The sequence below is a fragment of the Ceratotherium simum genome, chromosome 5 (genome assembly GCF_057802395.1).
Source record: "Ceratotherium simum simum isolate JZ-2026a chromosome 5, ASM5780239v1, whole genome shotgun sequence".
Lineage (NCBI taxonomy): Eukaryota > Metazoa > Chordata > Mammalia > Perissodactyla > Rhinocerotidae > Ceratotherium > Ceratotherium simum.
In genome coordinates this window covers 77,195,342-77,213,931 of record NC_141904.1, presented here as the reverse complement: position 1 = coordinate 77,213,931, position 18,590 = coordinate 77,195,342, and the positions used below count along the sequence as shown (strand labels likewise).

Sequence of the window (18,590 nt, the reverse complement as noted above, 5' to 3'; positions counted from 1 at the left end):
GTGTTTTTCCTTCAGATGGCTTTGAAGAGACCCAAGTTCTTCACCTGACTTCCCAGGTGAGAAATGATGAGTTTGTGAGTATGTGAGGAGGTTGGCTGGGATTCCAGAGATAGGCTGTCCCCACAGGACAGAGCAAAGCTAACTGGTCCTTTGGGGGGGGCGGGGGGAGGATGTTTAAACCTCACTGCACAGAACCATAATCAGCTGGAAGAACAAGCAGAGAAATCCAGTTCATTGCCACCCCAGCGTCTTCCGTGGTTCTGTCATGGTCAAATGAGTTAATATAGATTCCACTAGTGTCCTGCAAACTCTAAGGACATGGCTGAAGTCCTCCATAACTCTTGCTCGTGATCTTGGAAATCACAGAATTATGCAGATGAAAAGAACCTTGAGTGCTCATGCAGCTTTTCAATCTTCCTTCTCATGAGAAAACACTATACCATCCCAGAAAAGTGAGAGGTACCTACATCTTTAAGACCTTGAGAGAAGGCTCTCTCCAAAACTCATTTTGATGTGCAAGTCTTATTATTAAAACAAAACATAAACTTCTCAGTGTGGAATCTAATATGCCTCGCCTGTTGTGTGTATGTGTGTGTATGTATACACTGGCCATCATTGTCTGGGAGAAAAGTTAAAATAACCCTGCCAAAGAAAAAAGCAAAAATCAAACAAAACCAGAAAACCATACCACTACTGCATCTCTTTTCTAGGCAGAACATCCTTAATTCTTTCCATATGTTGTGGGTTGTCTCATTTTCTTACCCTAGCATCACTCTCCTATGAACATTTCTTCCCAGCTTGTCACAAGTATTTTTTTAAGCTTCTAAGGTCAGCTTAAGATAAAATATTAGACAGCAAGTCTGATTAATCCTTAGGTGTCTGGGAAACCCAAGTTAAGTTTCCCTGCATGATACATTTTAATTGATGCATCCCAGGTCCTTGCTCTCTTTGGTAATCCAAGAGCTAGAATGCTGAGTCACTGTCATATTATTACCTGTTCTGACTCCACAGTCCAGGAAGCAGCCTCGGAGTGAGTAGGAAAGGCACTGGGTCTGAGAGAGGCAGAGAGCCTCAGGTCTCACCCCAGCTTCGGTCTTTCCCTAGATGTGTGACCTTTGACAAATTCAACTTGCTGCAGGAAGAGGAGCCTTGCCACCTTTCTTCTTTTACAGCTAAACCTTAGAGATGTATTAAGTGACTTGTCCAAGGTCACACCGAACCTCTCCAAGGCTCTGATCCCTTAGTAATTGAAAAAAGGGAGAAGGAATGATAATACTTTGTGTCTCAGAATGTTACATGTCAAATAAGATACATATTTAAGGACTCTGCAAAATTTGAGGTTTTAAAACATGAGGCTTTGTCAGCTCAGCCCCGTCTTCTCTTTACGCCGCTTGCACAGTCCTATGTTTATTTCTACTGATCTTCGTTCTGTTTCCAGTCTCCTCTTCGGCCTACTCATGATACTCTGAATTCTGACTGAGTCCTACAAAAAATTAACAACTCCATCCCCAGTTTAGAGTTCTCGACAAACTTAAGGAGTCTACCCTCTCTCAACCAACCATCCAACTCACTTGTGTTCAATGAGATTAGATCTAAAATTGTCTCCTGCTGAACACTTGTGTTCCAGGTGATAGCCTGTTCTGTGAATTAACCAGTATGTTTCTTAAAACCTTTTCTGGCAGCCAAAATCTGAATGAAGGCTCCTTCTTCTATACTTCTGTAGCTCACACTTTCACCATCACAGCACACTTCATTGCACTTGCCAGTCTCCTTTCTGTAACCCTGACTAAACTCATTGACGGCAGAGCCAACATCTGCTAGAGGGAGGGTTTCTCAACCTTGGCACTACTGACAAGGTAGATCAGATAATTCTCTGTTGTGGGTGATGTCCTGTGCATTTTAAGATGTTTAACATCATCCCTGGCTTCTACCCACTAGATACCAGTAGCAACCCCCATCCCCACTTGTGACAATAACTGACAAAAAATGTCTCCAAATATTGTCAAATGTCCCCTGGGGGCAAAATCACCCCTGGTTGAAAACCTCCATGCTAGATCTACCAGAGTGCCTTTTTCATACCGAGCATTCAATAAATATTTGTAGAAGAATACATGACCGATGGAAACAAAACGGTTATGATGGATTTAACATACAAGCTGCAGAAAAATCAAGCTAATTTCTTTTGTTTTTAGTACCTCCTATAATGTCTGGCACACAGCTGGTGCTCAATGTATATTTATGGGTAAGCAAGTGTTCCATGATCATAAGCAGCTTCCTTTATCCCAGGTACAATTCTTTCCCTCAAGAGAACCCAGGTGAGGTGGCGGGGAATTGTCATATTAGAAGGAGAAATTTTTAAAAGAATAAAAAAAATTTCTATATTTGATCTTAGCCAAAAGGCCGAGAAGTGATTATAATAAAAAAACATTTCGTAGCTATGGGATTAGAAAGCAGAAAAATCACCTTCCCAAAAAGAGCATCATGGCTGTGTCCCCCAGACCTTTAGTTCCCCATTTAATCATGGCATTTGGGGCAGAAATCAAATTCTTTGCAGCGGTAATGCTAGAAATGTCTACCAGCGTTCCTAGATCCTTTAAAACACAACTCGGATAAAACACAACTCGGATAGGGACACAAAGCACCAGGAGAGTTGCAGGACATCTAGAAGGTCACATTCAGTCATTAGTGTCAGAGCTGGGAAATGAGCCTGTGCCTTCCTGACTCCCTGTACAATACTTGATTACAGTGATTATTATGGATGCAAATTAAGACATTACTATTGTGAAATAACAATGCAGGTTAATGATATTCTTTATTGCCACACTAACATTTTTTCTAGAGGGGAAAATTATAGGCATGAAACCAATTAAGGAACCTTTCTTTCTTTGTGAAGCTTTTTTAGTTTTCCTAAATGAAGATTCTCTCTTTGTGCTTACTGCTTAATAATGCAAACTGATTTTTTGTCTCCTCGGTCTTACTGAGATGGATGCTAATACTGCTGCTGTCCATTTTTTCCTGTATGAATTGAAAATGACTATGCTAATAATACATTATCTTACAAAAGGCAGTCATAAACAGGAGAAGCAAATATTTTGAATATTTAATGGACATCTTCCTGTAGAGGTTAGACATTGTTGGAAATCTTTGTTAGCCAAAGGCTCGCGATTGCCTTTGCTGGATACCACTGTAGAACGGCTCTCCTCTCATGATTGAAATGGTGGCTCCATGAAACACGGCAGATTAATTTATGTATTCCCCAAACTTTAAACAGTTGTCCTTTACTCTCAGGTCTACAAAATCTTGGCCACAAAAACCTTTCATGTAGAAGGATGTCGTGTCACATGTATATTGTTAAAGTAACTATGGTAACCAAAAAATGCCACCAGTGTGTCTGTTTCATACACAAATGAGGGGACAGCTGTGGAGTCCACATGTCTGCCAGTGGGATAATAGATGTGAGCTAGGATGGCCTGGGTCAGAAAATTACAACTCATTTATATTAATCAGAGCTTTCAAATAACATTCCAACCCCTGTGCTATAAAGAGTGTAAATGGAAGGCCATAAGCCACTGTAAAGGCAGTTTTCACTTAACAGCTTTCAAAACTAAATGTTGAAAGTAAATGCAACAGCATCTTTGGAGGACACTCCCAAGTCAGAGTTGACAGACCTTCAGTGTGTATCATTGCAAGTTTAAACCTATTTAAACCTAGTTTCTTTGCATCGCAGGGATGATTTTCAGTGTATTAAGTATAATAGCTCCATCCAAGTTAAATGTTTAAGTTAGTTGTGGTACTGGAGGCTCAGCCTCTACAAACCTTTTAGCAATCTCACTGACTATGGTAGTTAGTCCTTCCAGCCCTATTTGCCGAACCTGTCATGTTACAAATGAGGAAACTGAGGGTTAGTGGAGTTAAGAAACTGACCCCCGGTGGCGTAGCAGTTAAGTGCGCGCGCTCCGCTTTGCCGGCTGGGGGTTTGCAGGTCCGATCCTGGGCACACATCGACACACCACTTGTCAAGCCATGCTGTGGTGGCGTCCCATATAAAGTAGAGGAAGATGGGCACGGATGTCAGTCCAGGGCCAATCTTCCTCAGCAAAAAAGAGAGGAGGATTGGCATCGGATGTTAGCTCAGGGCTAATCTTCCTCACCAAAAAAAAAAAAAAACAAACAAGAAAGAAAGAAACTGACCCAAGATCACCTTGCTATGACTAGAAAACAGCTTGCTTAGCAACCAAATAACTGATAAACTTGCTAATAACATTCTACCTTTGCTACACCTTTTGAAAATAGTCAAAAAGTAAAAAATATAATAATATGTAAGTCTGCATATTGTTTCTTTTAAAAAAACACTGTAACATAAAATAGTATATATTTTAATTATTGAATAATATATATGCTTCATAGTTCTATAGGGTGGTCATAAAGTCTGGAAATATATACTATATTATTTTATCATGTATTATAATTGCAATGTCAGTAAACTATTTATTATGCACTTATCTAAGTTTCAAGACTTGGAGGCTACATTCTGTAACATATCCATAAAGTAGGTGAATGGTAATATGCTAAAATGAGAAAATTTATAAAGCAAACTTCATTTAAGAAGACTTATAGAACGAATGGTTCCCTTGGTCACTAGAGTATTGAATTTTACAGATAGGGTTTAACTTTTGTTTGTCTCTATTCTGCACTTTGAGCCAAAACAAGAGAGAATACATGTTTTCCTGACTTCATCTATATAATTATAATTTCATCCTGAATAAAATATTAATCAAAGCTCTATTCATGACTTAAAGATACTTCCATTGTTCCCAGAAACCAAAATATGATTCTAAAATGGAATCTGCTTTATCTCCAGATTTGCTTAACCGAAAATAGATGTTCAACATAATAATTTTGAAAAATTAAATACAATATTTGAGCAACCTTCCATTAGTGCTCAAGTGAATCATTCAAAGAACTATTATTCTGTAGCTTAAAAAGAAAGTGCAAGAAAGCATTAAGAAAGTCTAGTAAAAAATAACATCCACGTCCTATAATTTACCATATTTTATTTATGGCTTATGACTTATTTATGGTGGCATAAAAAGCCCACCATTCTGATTATTTATAGTCATACCCAACTGACTTGGGAAGTAGCAACATAACTCTCTATGGGAAGTAGCAATATAACTCTGTAGAGGCAGATTTTCTTTAGTACCTATTGGGTTTGTTCCCATGAGTGTCACTGCTTTAGAATATGTGATAAATGTTCCAGCGGTTCAGGTCAAGAAGTTAGCCTTAGCAGGGTCTAAAACCAGAGAGAGATCAATGGTTGAGTCTTCTCTTTCTTTTTTGGGAATTCCAGACACTACCCAGAGCTACCTGTGTTACTCAGAACCAGAGTCTGCAGTTGGATCTGGTCTGATTTTATTTAGTAGAGTGATCCTTTTCTAAGTACTTTATTACTTTTATTTACCAAGGAATGAACTCTAATCTTCCCTTTCGTTAGACTTGCAGAAAAAAGATTTCACACAGGCAAGACAGTAGCCAAAGATAAGTTCTCACAAATGTGAGGCTTTGGTCATTTTAAAGTTATCAGGTTTATTTAAAAAATACCTAGATGATAACTTTACAATAAAATGGTTTATAGCCTAGTTTAGAAATGTCAACTGTATTTTATAGATAGCCCTCAAGTCCATAATGAAGACAGAATCCCAGGCCTAAGTCACAGAAGAGTTTATTATAATGATTTGTTACTTTCTAACTTCTGAGATAGCTCTAAGACAGAAAATGTAATCTTGGCTATACCATTTTCTTACTTAAATTTGACTCAATTCATTTTTCTGCTCCTGGGAAAATACTGCCTTATGTGTAAAAGTCACTGAACCAGCAAAAATAACTTGAGGAAACATGTAAAATAGCAGACTAACATCTGTTGCCCACCCCTCTTCCCCCAACACTGAGCTCTCAAAACAATGTTGCCTTTTTTTTTTTTGGTTGTATTTTAATGTCCCTTTCAGTGAATATATAAAATACAGGGGCAAATGCTTCTCAGTGAATAGGTTCTTTTTCCCTTCAACAGTGTTTGAGACTGACAAAAGAGGCCACTGGGCTGGCCTGTCAGTAGGTATAATCCCAGTGCTCACGTGCGGCCACACCACCCGCTTCCTGTTCGGCCGTTGCACAATGCCAGGAGGTGAGCAGTGCTGTGCTCTATAGCTAATGTTAGACAAGGCAGAAATTTCCCTGCTTTGGAGTCTATTGCATGACTGCCTCCCCTTTCACTGTTCTGTCCCGTGACCCGAAAACCCCTCAGGTGACGAGGAGCGTGATGGTTTCATCACCTGCAGTTCTACAAGTTTGGTGCCTTAACAACTAAAATAATTTTGACTGGACAGTGAACATGCTAGTGAGATCTTCGTGTCGGTCAACCACAACTGTCTTCTCCTATATTGTATATCTCTGAGGATGGAGAGCAAATGTGAGCAGGAGGTGGAATTACTAAAAGAAGCAAAAAGAAACTCTAAAAGTTGAGGGGTCAATTCAGAAATCACTTCAAACCACCAGAAGTGGATTAAAGTTACTGTCTGCTTCATATAAACATTTTCCTCACTAGCTCAGAACATCCAGCTTCAATGTTGCACAGAAACACACAGCCAGGTAAAGAGCAAGCAGTACTTGGAGCTTTCTCTACAACAGCACTCAGAGAATTTGGCTCTTGAATAAAGGTGTCAGCAAGACATGGAATTCCCAAACAGAAAAACTCACACTGCGCCTTTATTCCATTTTCTTAAGGTCTATTGTTAACTAAAGACTCCTTGTCTTTTCAAATTCCTTCATGTGAATGGATGAGGCCAGACATCTGCCAGGATTCGCTCACATTTGCATGCAAATCAGAGACTTCTGGACACACATGGCCCCGGAGCCAACAACACCAATTTTACTCCAGACTTATACTGATCAAAGTACCTTCCTGAACTTTCCACTGTAGTCCTAGCTGATAAAAAAAAAATGAAGTAGTAAGCATATTCGAGTAATATTAATTATTTAGACCATCGTGGCAAAGCAAATTGCAAAACAAAACATACTGTCTTTCAGAAAATCCTACAAGAAAAAACCCAAGTCAGCAATATCTGTTCCCATACAGAATCCCACTTTTCCTTTATTATCTAGACCTGAAAATGAAAATGCTAATGGTGGCCTGAGATTTAGAGAGGGGTCCATTTTCCTGGACTCTTGGCCTTTGCCTGTGTGGTTCAGATGCCTCAAAACCATTCACACCCCGGTCATTAATTCACTCAGTACCAAGCACTGTTCTTGGCGCTGAGGCTACAGCCGTGAACCCAAGAGGCAAGGTCCCCCTCTCCCAAAGCAGGTGCCACCGCCGAATCTCCCAGTCTGCGTATCCACACCGGCTCCCTCGCAACCGTCCCGGGACGGGTTTTCCCATCTGTCCCAGATGCGCGGCACCCGTCCCGCTGCTGGATCTTTCCACCTCACCCCAGTCTGCCAGCAGAGACTCCCTCCGCGGGAGGCGGTCGCGGCTGGGCCCTGGGAAGCGCCGAGCCGGCGGCTGCCCACACCCTCTCCACGCAGCACAAAGGACACTCGCTGGCAAACTTTCCTCGCTACTGACCCCGACCGCGCGGGGAACCCAGCACTGGCTGCGTTCCTGAGCGGAGTGAGGCTTCCCGGACATTTCAGCATCCCTTGCAAGCCTTCTGAGGCTGCCACCCTTTCTGGACTCATAATTGTGTAGGGTGAGGTCTTTTCCCCATTTAGACCGTCCAACAGTTCAGTAGATTCTTCAGAATGCTCTAACTTTGTAACATACTCAGTGCTTTGTGAATTACGCCCCTTGCCCCATTCTTCACCGACAAGGCCGCCGCTAAGACGTCCTTCCTCTTTTCTCTTCCCACAACCTGCCACCTTCCTTTACCTTCTTTTGGTCCTCTTTCCAACTCCCCGGGCTCCCTTTCCGCGCTCTTCTCGGGCCCCAGCTGCCTTCCCCAGTTCACATCCCAGCAGCCCTCCTTCCTCCGGATCCCCGGGCATCACCCACCTCCGCGTGGGTCCCTGAAATCCAGTGGGCTCGCCTCCTGTCACTGCCTTTTGCCCGTTACTCTCTGGCCTTCCTTCCGAACTAGCCCTCTCTCCTACCCTTTTTTTTGGAGGAAGGGGATTACTAGATTCTCGTTTCTCCGACTTCGTCATTTTCCCCAGCTCCGTGAGCCGCGCCCCCTCGTCCCCCTTAGGCCCGCGATCTTATCCCGCGATTTCCCAGACCCTCTCGGGTCCTCCACGCCGCCAAGTTTGCCTCGACTTCCCCTCGCTGCCGCCCACATCTCCCGCCGCCGCCCCGCTGTGAGCGAGCGCACTTACCCCGAGGCCCGGCTGGCGGGGGTGTCGGGGTGCGCACGGGCTGGGCACCGGTGGCGGCAGCAGGAGGAAGAGGAGGAGGAGCACTGGCTGAGCGGCGCCTCCCTCCCAACCCGCAGCGCACACTGGCTCCTTGGGGGGTCCCCCGGCAGAGCACCAAGACACGAGGCGAGGCAGCGACACGAGCAACAGCTGCTGGGCGGGCCTGGGCTCAATCCGGCTCTCGGGGGCCGGGGAGAGGCAAGCAGGATTGGGAAAAAGGGTAGGAGAAGTGGGGTGCAGAGGGAAGGGCAGCGAGCAGCCAGGTCCCGAGGAAGGCGCCTGGGGTGCCTAGGGATGCCACCGCACGGACGTTGCCGCCTGGGCTGACGCTGCCGGCCTCTCTCCCCACCCGAAGGGCGCTGCAGCCGCGGGCGCACGGGCCTCGCCTAGCTTCCCAGCTCGCTGCCGGCGCCCTCGGTATGCCCCGCTTTGTGCTCCCCGCAGCCGGCGTGCACCTGGTGTAAGCAAAAGCGGTCAGCTGATGGGCTGCGCGCCGATTGGCTGCTCTGCGGTCTCCTCCCCTCCCGCCCGACCCCCTTCCCGGCCTCCCGCCCCCGACACCCGCCCCCGGCTCAGCCCCGTGCTGGGGCACCATCTGTAGCCGGCCCAACAAAGGCGCGGTGCCGTGGGTCTCGGGTAACCCGGTCGTCCTGCGCCGCCGCCGCCGCGGCCGCTGCAGGGAGCAGCGGGCCGCCGCTTTTTGTCTGGGGGACGACAGGCTGCGGCTGGGTTAGGGAGGCAAAGCACACTGCTTCTTTCTTAGCAAAAGACATACCGCAAAAAAAAAAAAAAAAAAAAAACACACAAAAAGCCGGTGCTAGGAGGTCAGGTAGCACAATGGGGCCAGATCTCTGCGCAACGTAGAACTTGGGCTCAGGGGCTGAGAAGCAGACAAAATTCAACCCGAGAGAGAGCCAAGTTTCAGTATGAAATCTGACCTTTAAGACCTTTCGTCTTAAAATGCCTGGTGATTCTTTGGGCTGTATGTACATGCCTGGGTGTGGGTACACGCGTGGTTGTGGAACTGGTACGCGCCGTTGCCACGGGCAGTAGTGTTCCGACACTTAAATGAATGGCAAAACCACTTCCAATTTAGGAAGGCTTTCAGAAAACGTTTCTGAAACTTGGTAATCACAGCTTTCTGATTTGTTAAGTGTGAAAGTTGTGTTCAAATAAGTGGAGGATTGAGCATGTAGTCTGAAGTGGGGAGTTTCTGAGAGCAAGGGGTGGAAATGGGTCTTTGGAAACTGCAAATGAACCTGAGTCTCAATTTCCAAGTGGCTAGCTTAGAGCCAGGCTCAAGAGCAGACCTTGGTGCTTGTTCTTGGCGAATCGGCTTTAAGCTAGAGCATTATTAACCCTTCGGTACTGAACGACTTTGAGCAAGAGAATGTAGTGACATTTCTTGGTGATGTCCGAGCTTAGAACTTCTGGGGATTTGGAAGGATATATTATTACAGAATCATCTTTTGAATTCTTTGAAGACATAGTATGAATTTAATAACAATAATCTTTTATCTTGATCCCCATAGTATTTCTTGGTGTATTTCATAGATGTCTGGGAAATGTTTGATGCTCCTATATGTCCATCTACTTTATATTATTCTGAAACTGTCATGTAGATAGCAGTGGGTTATAGTATGCCTTAGAAGGCTCTAGGGAATGAAGATATTAGGATTCAGGGTAGAAGGTAGATGGAGAGTGAAAAGACAGCTATACAAAAAGGCCCATTGCAACTAAGGTACAAAAGGTAGGAGGGTGCTGCCTATAAATGCATAAGATGTAAGAACTTCCAAAGCAAATTGAGTTTAGAACCTTTCTCAAGAGTCATATTTTTGTATCTTTCACCCTTTCCCATGCTGATTGTATGTAGCTTGGAGTTTGTCTGAAAGAAGGTGGACCTCTGGTGAAAATACAGAATTTGAATGATAGGGGAAAGGTAGAACACAGGTTTCTTAGGAAGTACCCCTTAGGTTTTCTGGCCTGTCTTTCTGTGAGTAGAAGGGAGATGATGCTGTACCCTGCATCGTGGAGTTTTACAGAGGTAGATCTTGGGGGACGGTTGAAGCAATTAATGGTGGTGGGAGTTACTCTTTTTAGGAGGCAAGATCTTTAACAGCCTCCAGGTTTTGGAAAAGACTTCATGAGAATGGTGTGAAGCCCAGCTAAGAAGAAACCAAGTCAGGCATGAGTGTATGAGCTTTGAAACCAGGCCAACAGTGCTTTAAATCCCAGAAATTTATGAGCTGTGTCTCTCTGGGCAAGTCGCTTTACTTCTTCAAGTCTTAGCTTCCTTGCTATAAAGTAGAGTTAATAACAGTAACTATCCCAAAGGATTGTGCTGGTTAAGTGAGAGTAAGCATGTAAAATGCTTAGTGCAGTTTTGGGTATATAGTAAGCATTCAACAAATGTAAGCACTATGCATTATTAGCTAGGTAGTAAAGACTAAAGCAAGACATCAGGTCAGACAGGTGGAATGATATTTTACAGAACTGACACAAGTGAGAGAATGCCTTAAAGGCTCTAGCAGTTCCAGTGAGAGAAACTGTTCAATTCACTTCTTTTTAAATCAGTGTATCATTTATTTAAACTAATTTCCCTCTTGCACAAGGCAAGAGTGAGAAAGGAAGCTCTTTCCATTTCTACTTGATCGTCGCATTTATTTGATTCTAGACAGAAGGTGTATTATCATTAGGAAGAAATGTATATGTCAGAGATGGGGAGGGGGCTTGAGCGGGAGGATGGGGTGTGTGTTGGAAAGATTGCTGTGAGACAGAAAAGGACAAATGTAGGCATGGCATATACAAAGGAGTCTGAAATTTGGTAGTTGTTGGAAATTTGATGAAATGCCTAAATCGTTAATTGCTCCAAATTTTAGAAACTGCCATTTTGTAACTCTACAAGGGGGTTTCAGGATTATTTTACCAACTGACACTTAAACATCCCTTCTCATTGGGAGGAAGAAAGAGGAAACTCCTAGTCAATGGACCAGCATAAGTAAACTAAACTCAGTTGTTCTTTCTTAGAATCTTTAAATCTGTCTGAATTATTCCTAGTGAGCTCACCCAGTGCTGGGGTCCCGAATTTATGAGCAAAAAAGGACTTTATCTTGATGTTTATTCGTTTAGGGCATTATAGAAGACCTTGGAAGCTTTGGAAGAGCAAGGAAATGGATAAAAGAGCCCAAGAGTTCCCAAGAGGGCCAGGTCTTACTGCTGATGTAAGGAGGTGTTCTTGCCCCTGGAGCTGGCCGTGTTGAGACACTACATATCCCTCTGGATTCCCCCACTCGCCCCGTGAGGTTCTTTAGCTTCAGTTTGAAGAAACATTATAATTGGTATTAGCCTAATTGTACTGATCTATGGGGTAAATGAGGGGAAAAAAGAGCGATGAAACTTTAGAGAGTGATCCTATTAGAATAATCTTTAAAAGAACATCTGTATTTTGAGAACAAAATTATAATATGCCATTTAAAACCACAGTTTTTAAAAGTTGAAAATATGTCTCTCTCTAATTGAAATATTAATAGAGTGCTGGCAGTCAGTGTTCTTTCAGTCTTTGAATTAATATTATAGTTTTAAAACAACCACCACCAAGCTCTTAGAGGGTGATGACTGTACAACTCATAATTATGTAACTGTTTTGATCATTATTAAGTTTCATACCAACTGTGTTGTTTCTTTGAAAATTTTTGACAATTGAGAGGGTTTACTACATATACATAGTTCCTGTTCTTCCAGTTTTGTACTGCATACAAAATCATTCCAACACAAAATAGGTACCCGTTGAGGATTCTGTAACTAAAATTAATTTTAGCTTTTAAGTCTAGTAATTTGACATTGAACTAAGGTGACCAACCATCTCGGTTTATCTGGGACTCTCGGGGTTTTAGTTTTAAAAGTCTCGCATCTCAGGAAACCTTCAGTCTGCGGCAAACCAAGATGGTTTGTTGTTCTAAATGTTCTTATGTGTGACTGGATCAAGAATCCTGTTTCCACTTGTAGAATTTAATTGCTGCTGAGCTCTTGACAATAATATAATCCAAACTCTTTATTTTGTGGATAAGGAAACCAAGTCCTAGAAAAGGACTCTGCCAGTCTGTTGACAAAGCTAACACTAAAAAACTAGACTATATACTGTTTGAAGGCACAGACCAGATGGCCAGCTCCTGGCCCAGCCCGCAGCATTTAATAGATACTCAGTAAACATTTTTTGAATGAATGAATTGAATCAATTAATAAATGAATGTCTTTATGTGATTGGAACACATTATATCATGAGCATTTTCTTCATATCATTAAAAAGTTTTTGAAACTATAATGCTTAATGGCTATGTAATTCCACCAATCTTCTGTTGATGAGAACTAAGGGCTTTATCAGTTATTTGCTATAACATGTGTTATAATAAACATACTTATTAGAAATGCCCATTTTTGTTATTGAACTGTAGATACATAAACTACAGTTTGGATTATCAACTTAACATATTCAATTTTTTCTATTTTTTATTACTATTTACCTTTAGACAGTCAGACCTTACTAAAAAAAGTAAAAGGTTATTTGGGTTTTTTGCTTTTATTTTGTTAAGATTTTAGTTGATAAGAGAATTTTAGAATCAAGTTTTTTTGTTTTCAATTATTTGCTCTCCATTCTGATTCCTCTCTTTTGCCTGTGTAATAATAGCTAACATAAATTAGATACTCACTCTGTGCCAGGTACTACAGTTAGTAGTGTTTCCTATATTGAGAGAGGCACTATAGTATAATATGTGCCACCAGGTTAGTATTCCAGCTCAACACAGCTGTGTGAATTTTAACAGTTACTTAAGATCTCCATGTTTATAATAGTATCTATATCATGGGGTTTGTGAGGATTAAAGAGATGTCTAAATGCCTAGCGTATAGCAAGCATTCACTAAGTAGAAACATATTAGTTGATATAATGCTAGCTGCTGGAACAAATAAACCAAAGAACTCCAGTGGCTTAAATAAGGCAATTTATTTCACACTAGTGTAACAGAGTGTGTTTCTGGCTGGGTGGACCCCACAAGGTCATTCAGGGCCCAGGCTGCTTCCCTTTTTTGGTTCTTCTGTCTCTTTCTGCAGACTTCCTTCCATTTACACAGAGGGTGGGAAAGAGAGTGAAGAAAGGACCGCATGGGAAAATTTTATGGACCAGGCTGAGAAATGGCTTACATGCCTCCACCTACATTCTATTGGCAAGAACTCAGATACATAGGTACGTCTCATAGCAAGGAAAGCAGGGGAGTGTAGAGCAGGTGTGTGCCTAAATGGTAGAGGAAGAAATTTTGCAACATTTAGCGATCTACATTAAAAATATAGCAACAGGTGTTAGAAATACAGCAATCTCTGCTACTGTTGGCTCTCATCTTACTTAGCCCTCATAGCAAGTCTGATAAGGTAGGAGGAAAGAAATGACTAGATCAGAGTCATACAGCAAGTAAGAGGCCGTCATTACAGCAAACAAAATATATACGAAACAGCTACTAGACAGGCTTTCCAATTCTTAGTTACTCTTAAAACTGTTCTTGGGTGATCGCTAGCCTGGTTACCATCACCACATTGCCTTCCCAAAGTTCCCAGAGACCTCAGGCAGGGAGAGGACGACCATCAGTTGCCCCATCAGCAGCTTATACTCCTTTTTCTTTCAGTAACATCCTTTTTCTTTCAGTAACCATAAAACTTTAAGGAAGTTCACAATCGTTCCTTGTAAGAAAATGCTTAGAGACTACTGCACTGGAATTCAGTGCCCCTATTATCATAAATTTAATATCCACACGGGCCTGGGGGCCTACCAGGCTATAAAAGAAAGATTGGCGGGTAGAGTAGACACAACTGATTTGTACACATTCTGTAGAAAAACTGAAGCTCACAGAATTTCCCTCCATTTCATCTAACACCTTCCCCTGTCAAGTTTGTCTGCATTTTGCTGCACGCACTTCATTTTATTTTCATAATAGAGACACTCACACTTTTTATCTCTGAGCATGTTAACAGTCTCTTCTGAGTAAAACATTGCCTATATTCCATTTTCATGGATAACTAAGTACTTGTCTACCAGATTAATCATCTGTTGAAATCCTTATTCTGTTAAATTTGATTCATGTTGTACCCTTGAGTCTGTATCCCTGCCCAAACCTTACACTGCACACACACTGTCTTTCAGAAAGGGGACTTAATTTTTGAGTTTTATGACTTTGGGAGAGAGAAAAGCAGCAGAGGAATATGTGATGTATAATGGTGACTTATGCTAATCACTAGAAGCAAGGCCATATTGCAATTCAATTCAGCAAGTACTATTCGATTTGAGGGCTGAAAAGAACCTTAGAGATTATGTGGCTCAACCTTTTCATTTTACAGATGACCAACTCAAGTCTCAAGAATACTAACACTTCCATATACTTCAGAGCATCTGGGAAATTTGGGTGGATTCAAACCCTTACCTAAGGTCATCCCACTGGTTAATAGGAGTGCTAGGCCTAAATCTAGTTCTGTTGATTTTTGGATGAGGGATCTTTCTCTAATATTAATGTAACTTTAAGTGAGATCCTCAGGCCTCCCAGAAGTTTGTGGATATACTCTCAAGAGTCTGCTAGGTTGCTATAAGAAATTTTTATTTTTGTAATTCCAGTAATCTGAAAAATTAACATAAGCATATTCTGAATTGTCTGAGTGACCTTCTTATAATTGAATGCAGAGAGATGAATCTACTGCTAGTGTCTATGTTTGTGTTTATGATCACATTGATGCCAAGCAGTACCACTTAACATATTTGGAACCGATGAGAGAAAAGTAGGGTGGTTTTTTATTTTTTTTAATTTTTTTTAATTTTTTAAATTTTTTTGTTTATTGCAGTAACATTGGTTTATGACATTGTAAAAATTTCAGGTGTACATCATTGTACTTCTATTTCTGCATAGATTACGTCATGTTCACCACCAAAATACTAATTACAACCCATCACCACACACATGTACCGAATTATCCCTTTCACCCTCCTCCCTCCCCCCTTCCCCTCTGGTAACCACCAATCCAATCTCTGTCCCTATGTGTTTGTTTATTGTTGTTATTATCTACTACTTAATGAAGGAAATCATACGGTATTTGACCTTCTCCCTCTGACTTATTTCACTTTGCATTATACCCTCAATGTCCATCCACGTTGTCACAAATGGCTGGATTTCATCGTTTCTTATGGCTGAGTAGTATTCCATTGTGTATATATACCACAGCTTTTTTATCCATTCGTCCCTTGATGGGCACTTAGGTTGCTTCCAAGTCTTGGCTATTGTGAATAACGCTGCAATGAACACAGGGGTGCATGTACCTTTATAAATTGGTGTTTTCAAGTTCTTTGGATAAACACCCAACAGTGGAATAGCTGGATCATATGGTAGTTCTATCCTTGATTTTTTGAGGAATCTCCATACTGTTTTCCATAGTGGCTGCACCAGAAAAGTAGGGTGGTTTTAATGTATAAATGATGTCTTCTCACCAGGTGAAGGCCAAATGATGTCTCAGCACATTCCAAGAAGGAAGGGTCCACAGAAATGTCATGAGTCAAAGGTGATGGGAGGAAAAAAAGGATGAGAGAACCGAGTCACCCCATAACATGAAGTAGTCTAAGCATGCAAAACAAAGAAAATAAGAGAGAGAGAGAGAGAGACTTAGCATCAATACCATATCCACACTTCAAGAGGTGACTTCATTTTAGAAAAAGGAAGGAAAAAAGTTCACCTATTCCATAAAATTGATGGTTGAATTTGGGTTTAACTGGTTTTGGGTTCTTTTTTCTAAACAGTTTTATTTAGATATAATTGCTCATATGAGTTGAATTGTGTCCCTCACAAATGTGGAAGTCCTAACCCCTAGTACCTCAGAATGTGACCTTATTTGGAAATAGGGTCGTTGTAGATGTAATTAGTTGAGATGAGTCATACTGGAGTGGAGTGTCTTTATGAAAAAGGGAAAATTTGAACACACACATACAAACAGGGAGAATACTATGTGAAAACAAAGGCAGATATCAGGGTGATGCTTCTACAAACCAAGGAACAAACCAAACAAAGATTGCCGGCAAACCCCCAGAAGCTAGCAGAGTCCTAGAACAGATTCTCCTTCACAGCCCCAGAAGGAACTAACCCTGCCGACACCTTGATCTCCAACTTCTAGTTTTCAAAACTATGAGAAAATAAATTTCTGTTGTTTAAGCCACTCAGTTTGCAGTACTTTGTTAGGGAAGCCTAGCAAACTGATACAATTGCCATACAATAAACTGCGCTTATTTATTTATTTATTTATTTATTTATTTATTTATTTATTTATTTATTTATTTATCTGTTATTTTTGTTGGTGAGGAAGATCAGCCCTGAGCTAACATCCATGCCAATCCTCCTCTTTTTGCTGAGGAAGACTGGTCCTGAGCTAACATCCATTGTCAATCCTCCTCCTTTTTTTCCCATTTTCTCCCCAAAGCCCCAGTAGATAGTTGTATGTCACAGTTGCACATCCCTCTAGTTGCTGTATGTGGGACGCCACCTCAGCATGGCGGGACAAGCCGTGCGTTGGTGCGTGCCCGGGATCCGAACCTGGGCCGCCAGCAGCGGAAGGCGCGCACCCAACCTCTAAGCCAGGGGGCCGGCCCAAACTGCACATATTTAATGTACAATTTTGATCTTTGTGTACACCCTGAAACCATCATCACAATCGAGATAATGAACAGATCCATCACCCTCAAACAGTGCTTTGTGCCTCTTTGTACTCAATTCCTTCCTACCTGCCATAGCCTCTTCCTTGCTGCCTGCCCATCCCTAGACTCAGTAAACTTACCTGCTTTCTGCCATTATAGATTAATTTGTATTTTTCAGAATTTCTTTCACTCAGGATAATTATTTTGAGATTTTTCCATGTTGTTGTGTATATTAATAGTTTGTTTTTATTGCTGAATAGAACTCCATTGTATGGATATACCACAATGTGTTTATTCATTCACCTATTGGTAGACATCTGACTTGTTTCCAGTTTTTGCCTATTACATATGACGCTGCTTTGGATATTTGTATTGATGTCTTTGCCTGGATATGCGCTTTCATTTCTCTTGGGTAAATAACCTAAGCATGAAATGACTGGATCAGACAATAGGTGTATGTTTTGCTTTTTAAGAAGCTGCCACACTGTTTTCCAAAGTGGTGGTAGCATTTTTCAGTTCCACCAGCAGTGTGAGAGTACAGTTGGCTTGCACATTAAAAACTCTTGAAGGGGAATACCTTTCAAGGTATTTTTAGATGATCTCAGTCACCACCCTGCTTATTGCCTTACACCAAGCTTGATTCACACACTTGTTACCCACCTATGTGGTTTTGAATGTGCAACCTCTGATTGATAAATTGATTCAAAATTGGCTATTCAAATATGTTAGTCACACATTGCATGTGTACAAATCTCTAAAGAATCTTGGACCAAAGTCAGAAGACACAAATGTGCCATTGACCAGTCATATATCTTTCAATGTGCCATCGGCTTTACTGTGCCCTCTGAAAAGTCAGAGTAAAGACGTATGTCCAGTAAAGACATCTGCCTCCTCGTAGGGTTGTTTTCTGGATCAAATCAAACTTTTATCAAATCAAGTCAAGGAAGCACTTTGCAAATTGTGGAATATATAGACCATTTTTTTCATGATGCCGGGATAAGGGAAGGCTCTCTGAAAGGTGGGTTTCCAGAATGCGGTTCCCACAGATTGTGACAGTCTACACAATGTGGATGGTGTCTAATGTAGAGTGTACCGGCCAACTCTACCTGCTCCCTTCCCTCTCGTTCCTGGGCAGAAAACAAGGTACTAGCAGACCTTGGGACAAATGACTAAATGCCATGTAGAACAGTTTGTCTTGAAGTCTGAAAGGAGTCTGAGATTGGAAGGCAGGAAGCAATTTTCTCTGGAATTTTCCCCATCATAGTTAAGGTTTTGTTATAATAATAATAATAATAAAATGTAGCAGCTCACTCTTATTAAGCATGTATTATATACTAGGCATGGTGTAATTTTTGCATGAATTCCATGGAATTCTTACAACAATCCCGTTAAGATAGGTGGGTATGATTCTCACTCTTGTTTTTTCAGATGAGGGAGCTGAGATCTTAACGGAGTTGATAACTTGCACCAGATA

The 18,590-nt window shown here is 41.6% G+C and overlaps 1 protein-coding gene across 1 annotated transcript in view; it reads right to left on the bottom strand.

Annotated features, from left to right (window-relative positions):
* The window catches only part of LRRN1 (leucine rich repeat neuronal 1), a 38,534-nt gene extending 29,715 nt beyond the window's left edge, over positions 1–8,819 (bottom strand). Inside the window, exon 1 of the mRNA XM_004442408.3 lies at positions 8,368–8,819. The gene's annotated coding sequence lies outside the window, so the exon portion shown is untranslated. The remainder of the gene's footprint in view (positions 1–8,367) is intronic.
* Between the last annotated feature and the right edge of the window lie 9,771 nt (positions 8,820–18,590).